Source organism: Myotis yumanensis, unplaced genomic scaffold (genome assembly GCF_028538775.1).
Source record: "Myotis yumanensis isolate MYYU_CA2020_CCGP unplaced genomic scaffold, mMyoYum1.0.hap1 SCAF_19, whole genome shotgun sequence".
NCBI lineage: Eukaryota > Metazoa > Chordata > Mammalia > Chiroptera > Vespertilionidae > Myotis > Myotis yumanensis.
In genome coordinates, this window is record NW_027223770.1 from 391,504 (window position 1) to 404,407 (window position 12,904).

At 44.3% G+C, this 12,904-nt stretch overlaps 1 long non-coding RNA gene across 3 annotated transcripts in view; it reads left to right on the top strand.

Annotated features, from left to right (window-relative positions):
* Positions 1-12,482, top strand: part of LOC138997785 (uncharacterized) — a 31,434-nt gene extending 18,952 nt beyond the window's left edge. Inside the window, exons 2-3 of one of the 3 annotated variants that reach the window (XR_011469020.1) lie at positions 5,330-5,603; positions 10,992-12,482. This is a non-coding gene — a long non-coding RNA (uncharacterized lncRNA). The remainder of the gene's footprint in view (positions 1-5,329; positions 5,604-10,991) is intronic. The other 2 variants (XR_011469021.1, XR_011469019.1) reach the window with 2 other exon arrangements.
* The last annotated feature ends 422 nt before the right edge of the window (positions 12,483-12,904 follow it).

Here is a 12,904-nt window from a genome sequence, read left to right on the forward strand (position 1 = left end):
AGCAGTGGTTCTCAACCATCTAGCCCTTTATTTTATTTATTTCTTTTAATTTTGTTTTATTGCTTAAAGTATTACAAAGATTATTACATATGTCTCCTTTTTTTTCCCTGCTTGACATTCCCCCTGCCTCCCCTACCCCCCAGTGTCTTGTGTCCATTGGTTATGCTTATATGTATGCATACTAAGTCCTTCGGTTGATCTCTTACCCCCCCTTCCACCCCCAACCCTCCCCAGCCTTCCCGCTGTAGTTTGACAGTCTGTTCGATGCTGCTCTGCCTCTGTATCTATTTTTGTTCATCAGTTTATAATGATCTTTATTATCCATAAATGAGTGAGATCATGTGGTATTTTTCTTTCATTGCCTGGCTTATTTCACTAAGCATAATGCTCTCCAGTTCCATCCATGCTGTTGCAAATGGGTAAGAGTTCCTTCTTTTTTTTACAGCAGCATAGTATTCCATTGTGTAGATGTACCACAGTTTTCTAATCCATTCATCTGCTGATGGGCACTTGGGCTGTTTCTAGATCTTCGCTATGGTAAATTGTGCTGCTATGAACATAGGGGTACATATAGCCTTTCTGATTGGTGTTTCTGGTTTCTTGGGATATATTCCTAGAAGTGGGATCACTGGGTCAAATCACTGGGAGTTCCATTTTTAACTTTTTGAAGAAATTCCATATTGTCTTCCACAGTGGCTGCACCAGTCTGCATTCCCACCAGCAGTGCAGGAGTGTTCCTTTTTCTCCACATCCTCTCCAGCACTTGTTGTTTGTTGATGTGCTGATGATAGCCATTCTGACAGGTGTGAGATGGTACCTCATTGTTGTGTTGATTTGCATTTCTCCGATGATTAGTGACTTTGAGCATGTTTTCATATGTCTCTTGCCTTTCTGAATGTCCTCTTTTGAAAAATGTCTATTTAGGTCCTTTGCCCATTTTTTGATTGGGCTGTTTATCTTCCTTTTGTTAAGTTGTGTGAGTGCCCTATATATGTTGGAGATTAAACCCTTATCGGTGATAACATTGGCAAATACGTTCTCCAATGCAGTGGACTTTCTTGTTGTTTTGTTGATGGTTTCTTTTGCTGTGTAGAAGCTTTTTATTTTGATGTAGTCTCATTTGTTTTATCTTTAGTTTCCAATGCCCTAGGAGCTGTATCAGTGAAGAAATTGCTTCGGCGTATGTATGAGATTTTGTTGCGTTTGGATTCCTCTAATATTTTTATGGTTTCCCATCTTACATTTAAGTCCTTTATTCATTTTGAGTTTATTTTTGTGTATGGTGTAAGTTGGTGGTCTAGTTTCATCTTTTTGCTTGTATCTGTCCAATTTTCCCAACACCATTTATTGAAGAGACTGTCTTGACTCCATTGTATGTTCTTGCCTCCTTTGTCAAATATTAATTGAGCATATTGGTTCTGGTCGATTTCTGGGTTCTCTATTCTATTCCATTGATCTATATGTCTGTTCTTGTGCCAGTACCAGGCAGTTTTGAAAACAGTGGCTTTGTAATACAGTTTGATATCTGGTATTGAGATCCCACCTACTTTGTTCGTCTTTCTCAAGATCGCTGTAGCTATTCGGGGTCTTTTTTTATTCCAGATGAATTTTTGGAGAGTTCATTCTAGGTCTGTGAAATATGCCCATTGGTATTTTAATGGGTAGTGCGTTGAATTTATAGATTGCTTTGGGTAGTATGGACATTTTGATGATGTTGATTCTACCAATCCATGAACATGGTATGTTCTTCCATCTGTTTATGTGTTCCTCTATCTCTTTTTTCAATGTCCTGTAGTTTTCCGCATATAAGTCTGTTACCTCCTTAGTTAAGTTTATTCCTAGGTATCTTAATTTTTTTGATGATATGGTAAATGGATTGCTTTTTTAGTCTCTCTTTCTGTAAGTTCACTATTGGTGTATAGAAATGCCATAGATTTCTTGGCATTAATTTTGTATCCTGCTACATTGCTGAATTCATTTATTAAGTCTAATAGTTTTTTGATGGAGTCTTTTGGGTTTTCTATGTACAATATCATGTCATCTGAGAATAAGGACAGTTTTATTTCTTCTTTTTCAATTTGGATGCCTTTTATTTCTTCTTCTTGTCTAATTGCAATGGCTAGTACTTCCAGTACTATGTCAAACAGGAATGGTGAGAGTGGGCATTCCTGTCTTGTTCCTGTTCTTAAGGGAAATGGTTTTAGTTTTTGCCCATTGAGTATGATGTTGGCTGTGGGCTTGTCATCTATGGCTTTTATTATGTTGAGGTATGATCCTTCTATTCCCACCTTGCTGAGAGTTTTTATCAAAAATGGGTGTTGGATTTTGTCAAATGTTTTTTCTGCATCAATTGAAATGACTATGTGGTCTTTTTCTCTCAATTTGTTTATGTGATGTATCACGTTTATTGATTTGCGGATATTGTACCATCCTTGCATCTCTGGGATAAACCCTACTTGGTCATGGTGTATGATCCTTCTGATGCACTGCTGGATCCGATTTGCTAGGATTTTGTTGAGGATTTTGGCATCTATGTTCATGAGGGATATTGGCCTGTAATTCTCTTTCATTGTGTTGTCTTTATCTGGTTTTGGTGTTAGGGTGATGCTGGCTTCATAGAATGAGCTTGGAAGTGTTCCCTCCTCTTGAATTTTTTGGAATAGTCTGAGGAGGATAGGTTTTAGTTCTTCCTTGAATGTTTGGTAAAACTCCCCTGTGAAGCCGTCTGGCCCTGGGCTTTTGTTTGCTGGAAGCTTTTTGATGACTGCTTCAATTTCTTCCATAGCTATTGGCCTATTGAGATTTTTAGATTATTCCTGATTAAGTTTTGGAAGGTTGTATTTTTCTAGGAATATGTCCATTTCCTCCAGGTTGTATAGTTTGTTGGAGTAGAGTTGTTCATAGTATTTTTTAACAATAATTTGTATTTCTGTGGGGTCTGTTGTTATTTCACCTCTATCATTTCTGATTTTGTTTATTTGGGTCCTCTCTCTTTGCTTATTGCTGGCTGAGGTTCATCAAACTTGTTTATCCTTTCAAAGAACCAGCTCTTGGTTTCATTGATCTTATGTATTGTTTTTTTGGTCTCTAGGTCATTTATTTCTGCTCTGATCTTTATTATCTCCTTCCTTCTGCTCACTCTGGGCTTTTCTTGTTGCTCTCTTTCTAATTCTTTGAGTTGTAGAGTTAGATGATTTACTACCATTTTTTCTTGTTTTTTGAGGTAGGCCTGTAGAGCTATAAACTTCCCTCTGAGGACTGCTTTCATTGTGTCCCATAGGTTTTGGATTGTTGTGTTTTCATTGTCATTAGTTTCCAGGATGTTTTTAATTTCTTCTTTGATCTCATTGGTAACTTGAGTGTTTTTGACAATTTTAAATAATTATCCGCCTGCGCTGCAGAGAAATTTGTTTTGGAATCCTGCTGGCTACGCCAATTATCCCAATTATGCCCCAATTAATTAGTTATCTGTCTAGATTTAGTGGGACATATGCAGATGACCAGGGGTCAACAATAACGGCCTATCCCTGGTACTTCAAACCTAGACAGTTGAGCCAAACCAGAGCACATGAACACACAAGACAGAATTAGTATGCAATCACACAGGGTTTATTTACTTATTCCTAGTGGGTCCTAGGCTTCAGCAAAGGCCACCAGGCAATGCACACTGAAAGACGGACGACGAAGATGGAGACAGACAGGTGGCCACAGTTGGGTCAGGCTCATACAGCACAGCAGTCAGTCAGGGGCTCGTCTCACGGAGTGAAAGTCCACGGAGTCTCATGTGGAGTCCACCTCTCATCAGGCAGGAAACGTTCACTGAAGAAAAATCTGGTGCTTATATAGCCAGTAGTAAACAACTTGTGTCTTATCAGTGTGGGCCAGACGGTGTGTCTTATGCTAGGAGCAGGGTGTTTACACTTTAAGGGCTTAGGACATTCACAGGAAGATAGTGGGGCATTCACCACATTTTGGAAGTTACAGAGTATTGGGGTCTTCACACAGCTAACATTTCACACATTAATTATTTCCACACCTTAGAGGGGCTTTCTTATGACCATAACATATTATAACACTAAGGAACAGTGCAGCTCAGTCAACAGGACAGCAGCCCAGTGAACAGCTGTGGCAGGAAACAATGAACTGCACATAAGTCTACTTCACATTGGAGCTTTTTCATAAAAATCATACTATGGTAAAACAAGGTATAAAGAATGACGTTTTCTTAATTCCATCACAAACCCGGCTTCACAATGCACACAGATGTCTAACAAACACTTGGCCATCTTTAAGGATACAGTATCCTAATGGTCTCCTCATTTCTACCTCCCTGTGGAACAAGGGACCATGTGGACTCAGGAGATGGTGGACTTAATACAAAATGAAGGTGATGTTGACCTAACTCAACGAGCACCTACTCACATGAGTTTTCCTTTCATCAAATGGATAATCCCGTCCATAGGATCGGGTGAGTGTGGAATAACTTCACTTGATTATACTCCTAAATGCAGACTCAGAATGCTGACTATCAAATAGCCTCCCAAAACTCTAGACATTCACACAAGTATATCAATATACTTGTGACTTTGTCTTTTTAAAAAACTGTATCTGGCCCATGCTGTTCTCCAGCCATCTCTTCTAATGGAGTCACTGTTCATATGGAAGGAAGTTAAATATTGATCCTCTAATTAGACATTAATTGTACTCCACAAGGAGGAGCCTAAGTGATTTTCTGGTCAACAGGTTGGGATTTGGGTTCTTATTTATTTGGTTTGCTGTTTGTTATGGTTAGACATTGTTCAAGCCAGAACATTAATTCGTCAGTTGGACACATCCTCGTGGGTCAGACCACAGAGCTGCCTGACATTGTCCAGTTGGCCCTCAGGTGGTGACAGTGAAAGCAGCATATTGTGAAGCACAGCGAACAATAGTGGGAAATGATTAGAATCATTTTACAGGCTTGGAACAAGCTAATGTGATGCCCTCACCACGGACCATGAAAACACACCTTCCCTTCTAACTGCTGCCTCCGTCTTTCCTGGAGAAAAACCGTCAGGTAAAGAGCAACAGGAGTTCTGAGTGACACTCTGGTCTTCAATCTACTTCCTCGGAAAGCTCTTCACTTATTAAAGGAAAACCCTTCACCTCTTCCCAACAACCGTGTGCACGCGGCTCTGAGCCTTTCACCTCCCAACACCCACATCCGGGATCCTCATCCGAAAGACGGACAGACGGACGGATGGATGGATGGATGGACAGACGGAGCTTGTGGGCACTAACCAGCGCACAGCGGCCTCACGGGCTATTTCTCTCCCCCCTCTCCTCACAGATAATCTATGTGGCAAGAAACCCCAAGGACAACCTGGTGTCTTACTATCATTTCCACAGGATGAATAAAGCGCTTCTGGCCCCCGGGAACTGGGAGGAGTATTTTGAGAGCTTTCTGACTGGGAAAGGTATGAGCATTCAGCTCTGAACCCCTTTCTAAGCCTCCAACACCATCAAAAGGGTCATTTCCTGAGGACTCATGGGACCTGCCTTCTTGGATGTGAGGGGATCACCACCTGACACTGGGAGCTCTCTCCTTGGTGGAGTGTCAGCTGGTGAGTGGGACTCACCCTGTTCCCCTTCCCATTCGCCTGGCCCTGTTCCCATCCCATTCCCCTGTCCCTGTCCCTGTCCCCATCCCATTCCCCTGGCCCTGTCCCCATCCCATTCCCCTGGCCCTGTCCCCATCCCATTCCCCTGGCCCTGTCCCCCGTCCCATTCCCCTGTCCCCCATCCCATTCCCCTGGCCCTATCCCATTCCACTGGCCCTGTTCCCCGTCCCATTCCCCTGTCCCCCATCCCATTCCCCTGGCCCTATCCCATTCCCCTGGCCCTGTTCCCCGTCCCATTCCCCTGTCCCCGTCCCATTCCCCTGGCCCTGTTCCCCATCCCATTTCCCTGTCCCTGTCCCCATCCCATTCCCCTGGCCCTGCTCCCCGTCCCATTCCCCTGGCCTCCATCCTATTTCCCTGGCCCCATCCCCGCCTTGTCTTGCAGTGTGCTGGGGCTCTGGGAAGCCAGAGACCAACACCACATCCTCTACCTCTTCTAAGAGGACCTGAAGATGGTGAGGGGCAGCACGTTCCTATTTGACCATGAAATATTACATCATAGCGTAGCGGCTGCATCAGGGAACAGGGAACAGAGAACGGCTGCATTTCACTGGCGACAGCTGTCCCTGTGCGCAATGCACTGGGCTGTCCTGGCTCCTGCATCGTGTCTCCCACAGCCCCCGGCTGCTGGTCCCTCGCCTCGCCTTCCAGCACATGTATTTTAAATTCTGCTTAGGAAGGAAACGTTTTTATAACACATTTTTTCCATTGAGGAACATCAATTTCAAGAAACAGTTTAAGAAATGATGGTATAATGGGAAAATACTAATGATTTAGAGTCAGAATTATTGAATTCAAATTCTAGCTTTACTGCCAGATATAAAATATTGAGAGTGAAAAAACACAGAATCGTTTTCTATGTTTTGAATCGAGATAATTGAGGTGTAATATAGTGTTAGTTTCAGGTATACAACAGGATGACTTGATATTTGTACACCTTGCAAAATGAGCACCACAATAAGTCTACTTAACATCTGCACCAAATATAGTTATAATTATTCCTTATAGTGCAGCTCCTCTCAGGTATGCAACGCAGTATCATTAACCACAGTTGCCTGCTACACATACACTCCAGGACTGACTGAGCGGACAGCTGGGCGTCTGTACCTCTGACCCCTCACCCACTCCGCGCAGCCCCGTCCTGCCCCTGCACCCCCAGTCTGTTCCCCACGTCTATGAGTTCTTCTTTTGTTTTAAATTGCACTCTATGGTTTTTCAAAATAAATAACTTATTACATTTCTAATATTCTAATACACAGGCAGTATAACCTCAGAGTCCCTAAACCCTTTTACATGTTCTGTGGTCTTATTCTGGAATATTCCCTGAACTTAGTCACACAAAGCTCAGTTTTCCGCACTCTTGCTGATTCCTACTCTGTAGGCCAATTAAATTAAGCACTTTCTGTTGTCATTAATCTTCACCCAAGTGTATGTTTTTTCCCATTGGCTTTCTGAGAGGGTGGGAGGGAGGGGGAGAGAGAGAAACATAGATGTGAGAGACACATGGATTAGCTGCTTTCCCCACGTGGCTTGACTGGGGCCGGGGATCCAGCCTGCAATTGAGGTACGTGCCCCTGAGCAGAATCGAACCTGTGGCCCTTCAGATCACAGGCAGGGGCTCTAACCACTGAGCCCCCAGCCTGGGCAAATTAAACATCCAACCTTTTAAAGCAGAAGCTCATCATAAAGCAAAAGATACAGTCTTGGGGTAAACTCCTCCACTTGCCCTCCCCCCACTCCTTCTAGAAACAGGTACGTCCCACGGCCACAATCTCCCAGGGCTCTGCCTCCCTCTGACGAGAGAACACTGCTCCCTAGGCACTGAGACACCTACGCACTGGTCAGACGGGCTGGGCCTGGAGTCGTCAGCCATGAGCGCCTCTCAGTCGCCTCCTGAGTGCAACAGGTCCTCTCCATCCTCTGCCGCACAGCACTGTCTGGGCGCGTTTCTGTCAAAGTCAGAGCCAGCAGCAGCCTCCCCCGTCAGGCCTCCATCGCCTGCCCCGTGCCTCTGTGGTATCTTCATTCTCATCACCAGGCTACAGACTCTCCCTGCTGCACACGTGGCCGACCAAGACCCTCCAGGAACGGCCCGAGCAGGACATTTGGAAATAAATTTAGGGCAGCATTCCCACACACTGCATCATACTCAGTGGTGCTTCCATCTCAGAACAGGAAAAGCTTAATAATTATGGTCAATTTTTCTTTTTCTTTTTTTAAAAATTTTTTAAAAATTGGTTTCAGAGAGGAAGGGAGAAGGAGAGAGAGAGAAACATCAATGATGAGAGAGAATCATTGATTGGCTGCCTCCTGCATGCCCCCAACTGGGGATCGAGCCCGCAACGTGGCCATATGCCCTTGACTGGAATCAAACCTGGGCCCTTCAGTCCTCAGGCTAACACTGTATCCATTGAGCCAAACCGGCTAGGGCATGGTTAATTTTTAAAAAAATAAATCTTTATTCTTCAGATTATTACAGATGTCCATCTTTTTTCCGCCCATAGCTCCCCTCCACTTGGTTCCCACCCCACCCAATGCCCTTACCTCCAGCCACTGTCCTCACCCATAGGTGTAAGATTTTTGTCCAATCTCTTCCCGCACCTCCCACACCCCCTTCCCCCTGAGAATTGTCAGTCCACTCCCTTCCTATGCCCCTGCTTCTATTATATTCACCAGTTTACTCTGTTCATCAGGTTTTTTATTCACTTAATTTTTAGATTCACTTGTTGATAGATATGTATTTTTTTAAATTTTGTTTTATTGCTTAAAGTATTACAAAGAGTATTACATAGGTCTCCTCCCCCCACCCCCCCTTGAGAGTCCCCTGGTCTCCCCTACCCCCCAGTGTCTTGTGTCCATTGGTTATGCTTATATGCATGCATACAAGTCCTTCGGTTAATCTCTTACCCCCCCCCCCCCCCAGATATGTATTTGTTGTTTATAATTTTTATCTTTACCTTTTTCTTCTTCCTCTTCTTAAAGAATACCCTTCAGCATTTTATAAATCCTGGTTTGGTGGTGATGAACTTCTTTAGCTTTTTCTTGTCTGTGAAGCTCTTTATCTGACCTTCAATTCTACATGATAGCTTTGCTGGGTAGAGTAATCTTGGTTGTAGGTCCTTCCTATTCATCACTTTGAATATTTCTTGCCACTCCCTTCTGGTCTGCATGGTTTCTGTTGAGAAATCAGCTGACAGTCGCATGGGTACTCCCTTGTAGGTACCTAACTGTTTTTCTCTTGCTGCTTTTAAGATTCTCTCTTTGTCTTTTGCCCTTGGCATTTTAATTATGATGTGTCTTGGTGTGGTCCTCTTTGAATTCCTCTAATTTGGAGTTCTCTTTGCTTCCTGGACTTGTAAGTCTATTTCTTTCATCAGGTAGGGGAAGTTTTCTGTTATTATTTCTTCTAATAGGCTTTCAATATCTTTTTAAAAAAATATATACTTTATTGATTTTTTACAGAGAGGGAGGGAGAGGAATAGAGAGTTAGAAACATCGATGAGAGAGAAACATCGATCAGCTGCCTCCTGCACACCCCCCACTGGGGATGTGCCCACAACCAAGGTATATGTCCTTGACCGGAATCAAACCTGGGACCATTGAGTCCGCAGGCTGACGCTCTATCCACTGAGCCAAATCGGTCAGGGCAAGCTTTCAATATTTTGCTCTCTCTCTTCTTCTGGCACTCCCATAATTTGGATGTTAGTATGTTTGAAGTTGTCCCAGAGGCTCCTTACACTATCTTCATATTTTTGGATTCTTTTTTCTTTTCTGGATGGGTGTTTTTTGCTTCCTCGTATTTCAAATCTTTGACTTGATTCTTGCGACCCTCTAGTCTGCTGTTGGAACTCTGTATAATATTCTTTATTTCAGTCAGTGTATGCTTAATTTCTGACTGGTCCTTTTCCATTTTTTCTTTTTTTTTTTTTTGGCATTCTCATTAAGATCCTTAAAGGTCTCACTAAGTTCCTCCTCGGAAGTTTGTAGAAGATTCTTGAGTAACCTTATAACTGTGGTTTTGAACTCAAAATCCAGTAATTTGCTTTCCTCCATTTCTTTAATTTGTGACATGTTTGTCTCCGCATTTTAGTTGCTTCCCTGTGTTGATAGTGGCTTTGTGTGGTAGGTGTCCTATTGGGCCCAGTGGCTCAGCCTCCCCAATCACCTGAGGTAGACACCCTTAGTGTACCCCTTTGTGGGCTGGGTGCACAGTCTTGTTGTAGTTAAGCCTTGATTGCTGTTGGTATGCCTGGGAGGAAATGACCTCCAGGCCAATTGACTGCAAGGACCCACTGTGTCTATAGTGGAAGAACTGCTGTGCTGGAGACACCCTTATGGGGCAGGACTTGCTTCAATGGGTCTTTGGTGCTCACTGAGTCTGCCTCTTGAGTGTGTCACTTATGGTATCTGACCACTGGGTACACACACTGCCTCCTGGATCTCCAAGGAGGTGCAAATTCAACCAATGTGTGAGTCCACCTAGCAGGAGCTACCGTGAGATCTGCAGATTTCTCCTCTTTGTTTGGGGTTTGGAAATTTTGGAGCTCTCTGACCCAGCTGCAGTTTGTTAGGTTAGGCTGCAAAAGGACAGGCAATTCATTTGCATCGCTGCACACAGCTTGGGTGGGGTTATAAATTGGGTGGGGCGGGGTCTCAGAGAATCACCAGGGTGGATCAAACAGCGATGCCTGTCCGTCAGCCATCTCCAGGTCCCCACGTCGCCGAGTCCCCGAGTCCCGTGCCCCCACAGTAACAATGATCCCTGTGTGCAGTTCTGCAATAAAGCCACCCTCGCTTTCCGACCTGATGCCAGACCCTCCAGTTTCTCCCCGTAGGAGTCTGGGTCCCCAGAGTCTCGCCGGAAATGAGCTCAGTGCAGTCCGGAGCTTATATCTCTCTTCCAGTTGAAAAAAACCGCATACCCAGGTGCATCCTGGTTTGCGCACCTCCATACCTCTGCTCTTGGCGCCTCCGCACCTCCTACCCAGCCTCAGTGCGCTTTTTTCTTTTCTTCTAGTTGTAGAACTTCCACTCAGCCAGCTTTCCCGTGATTCTGGATGATAGCCCTTTTGTCTTTTAGTTGTAGTTTTAATGTGGTTATGGGGGACGGCAGGTACAGGTATATACCTTATGCTGCCATCTTGGTTGTCTATGGTTAATTTTTAAAAATCTGTGTCACTGTATTAAAATGAGTCATTTCTGGAAAGTTGAGCATTTGGGAGGCAGTATTGTTTTTTATTTTATGTTATTTATCACCATTATTAATTTAATGCAATATTTTTTAAACTGTTTTATATCAAATCTTCACTTTTCTTTTCACTCTGATCACAGAACCCAAAGCATGAAATCTGGAAGCTGGGAGAATTTATTGGGAAAAAGCTGGATGACAGCATCCTGGGTAAAATTGTCCATCACACTTCTTTTGATGTTATGAAGCAAAATCCCATGGCGAACTACTCGGCAGTCCCCTCGGAGGTCATGGACTGCTCGGTGTCTCCGATCATGAGGAAAGGTGGTTCTCTCTGTGCGTCACGACCTTGAAAGAACTGTCGAGGACCCCAGAGCCTGTGGGGAGGTTTCTGTGGATAAGACAAGGTCCATAATAAATGATACTGGGGAAGGAGTATTTAAGAGACCACAGACGAAATGAAACCAATGTGTAGCCACAACTAGAGAGTACGGTTTAGTGCCTAAACCCACCGCCTTATCTCACTCCCCTCCAGAGTTCTCAATAATAAGGTGGAAATACACTTAGGTCCGATGGAGCAAAGCATCCATGGTATAGATGGCTCTATGCTATCTGACATGCAAGAGGACGGGGAAAGACAGGAGAGCCCCCAGGCCTGCGGTTTTAACGTGGTGTCCCCCCCTTTTACCCCCGCCATAATGTGGCTCAGGGGCAGCAGGCTCTCCTGGCCTCACAATCAGACAGATGTCCTCTTCCCTTCAGATGGAAAGGGATGGGCTGGCAGGAAGAATGCCGAGCCCAGCCCTGCCCTCCTGCAGGGTGAGTAGACACCGCATACAAGAGCAGGACAGAGGGCACACAGTCCTCCAGTAGCTCTGACTTCCACGTCTTTTCAGGGGCAGTTGGAGACTGGAAGAATCACTTCACTGTGGCTCAGAACGAGAGGTTTGACTAAGACTACCAGCGGAGAATGGCTGGGACAAGTCTAATTTTCCACTTCCAGTTCTAGAGAGAGAAAGTGTTCAGTTTATTACCCAACTCACTGGGCAGCAACCCATAGCAGCTTCCTTCCCAGACCACGCAGCATTGGGCCCAGGTTCTCAGACCAGTTGTTTGTCATGTTAGCTTTTGTTCACTCGACAAAGAAAAGATTAGAGTTAGCAGTGAGGGGGGAGGTGGGGAGTGGGAACTGTGGGGAGAAGGTTCAATAAACTACTAGTTACAAACATGGCATTGGTACTAATGATCATTCTGCTAAAGCTTACAGATCATGTGCTTGTTAACATTAACAATGCTCCAGTCCTCACATAAAAACACACTCGAGTTTTCAGATTAAGTCTTGGTTAAAGGTAGCATCTTTTTATTGATTGATTTTAGAAGGGGGGGGGTGGTTTGAGATAAACATCAATTTGCTGTTCTACTTATGTATCCATTGGTCGCTTCTTGCATGTGCCCTGACTGGGGATCAAACCTGCAACCTTTGTGTAATGAAGACACTCCTTCTCTCTTCCCTGCACATGGGCAGCGTGCCCAGCCCCCGCGCCTCCTGCTCCTGAAGAGACTCCTGTCCCTCTGACTCCTCTACACTTGGTATAATATGCCTTTTTATTAATATTAAAGCATATTGTGCTGTCGCTGGTCTGTCTATGTTGTCTTTCCTGTGCTTGTTTAAACTTCCTCTGTGTATTTTTCTCCAAGATAGGGACGACATACCTCATTGCACACTAAACAGCATGCACCCTGCACAGAAATAAGGAACTGGAAGAACATATCACTCAAGAAAATTCTAAAAAGCTAACTGTTTATATCCTAAGGAGCCCTAAAATGGCTCCTCTGTAGCTAACTGTGCAGCACCGCGGGAGTAACCACGCACGGCTGTGTGATCAGCACTTACACTCCAGCTCCTCACTCTCACCAGCCAGGTTTCCAGGGCTCAAGAGCATGTAACTGGGCCTATCATTTGGACAGCGCGTTTTTTAAATATATACTTTATTGATTTTTTTACAGAGAGGAAGGAGAGGGGATAGAGAGTTAGAAACATCGATGAGAGAGAGAA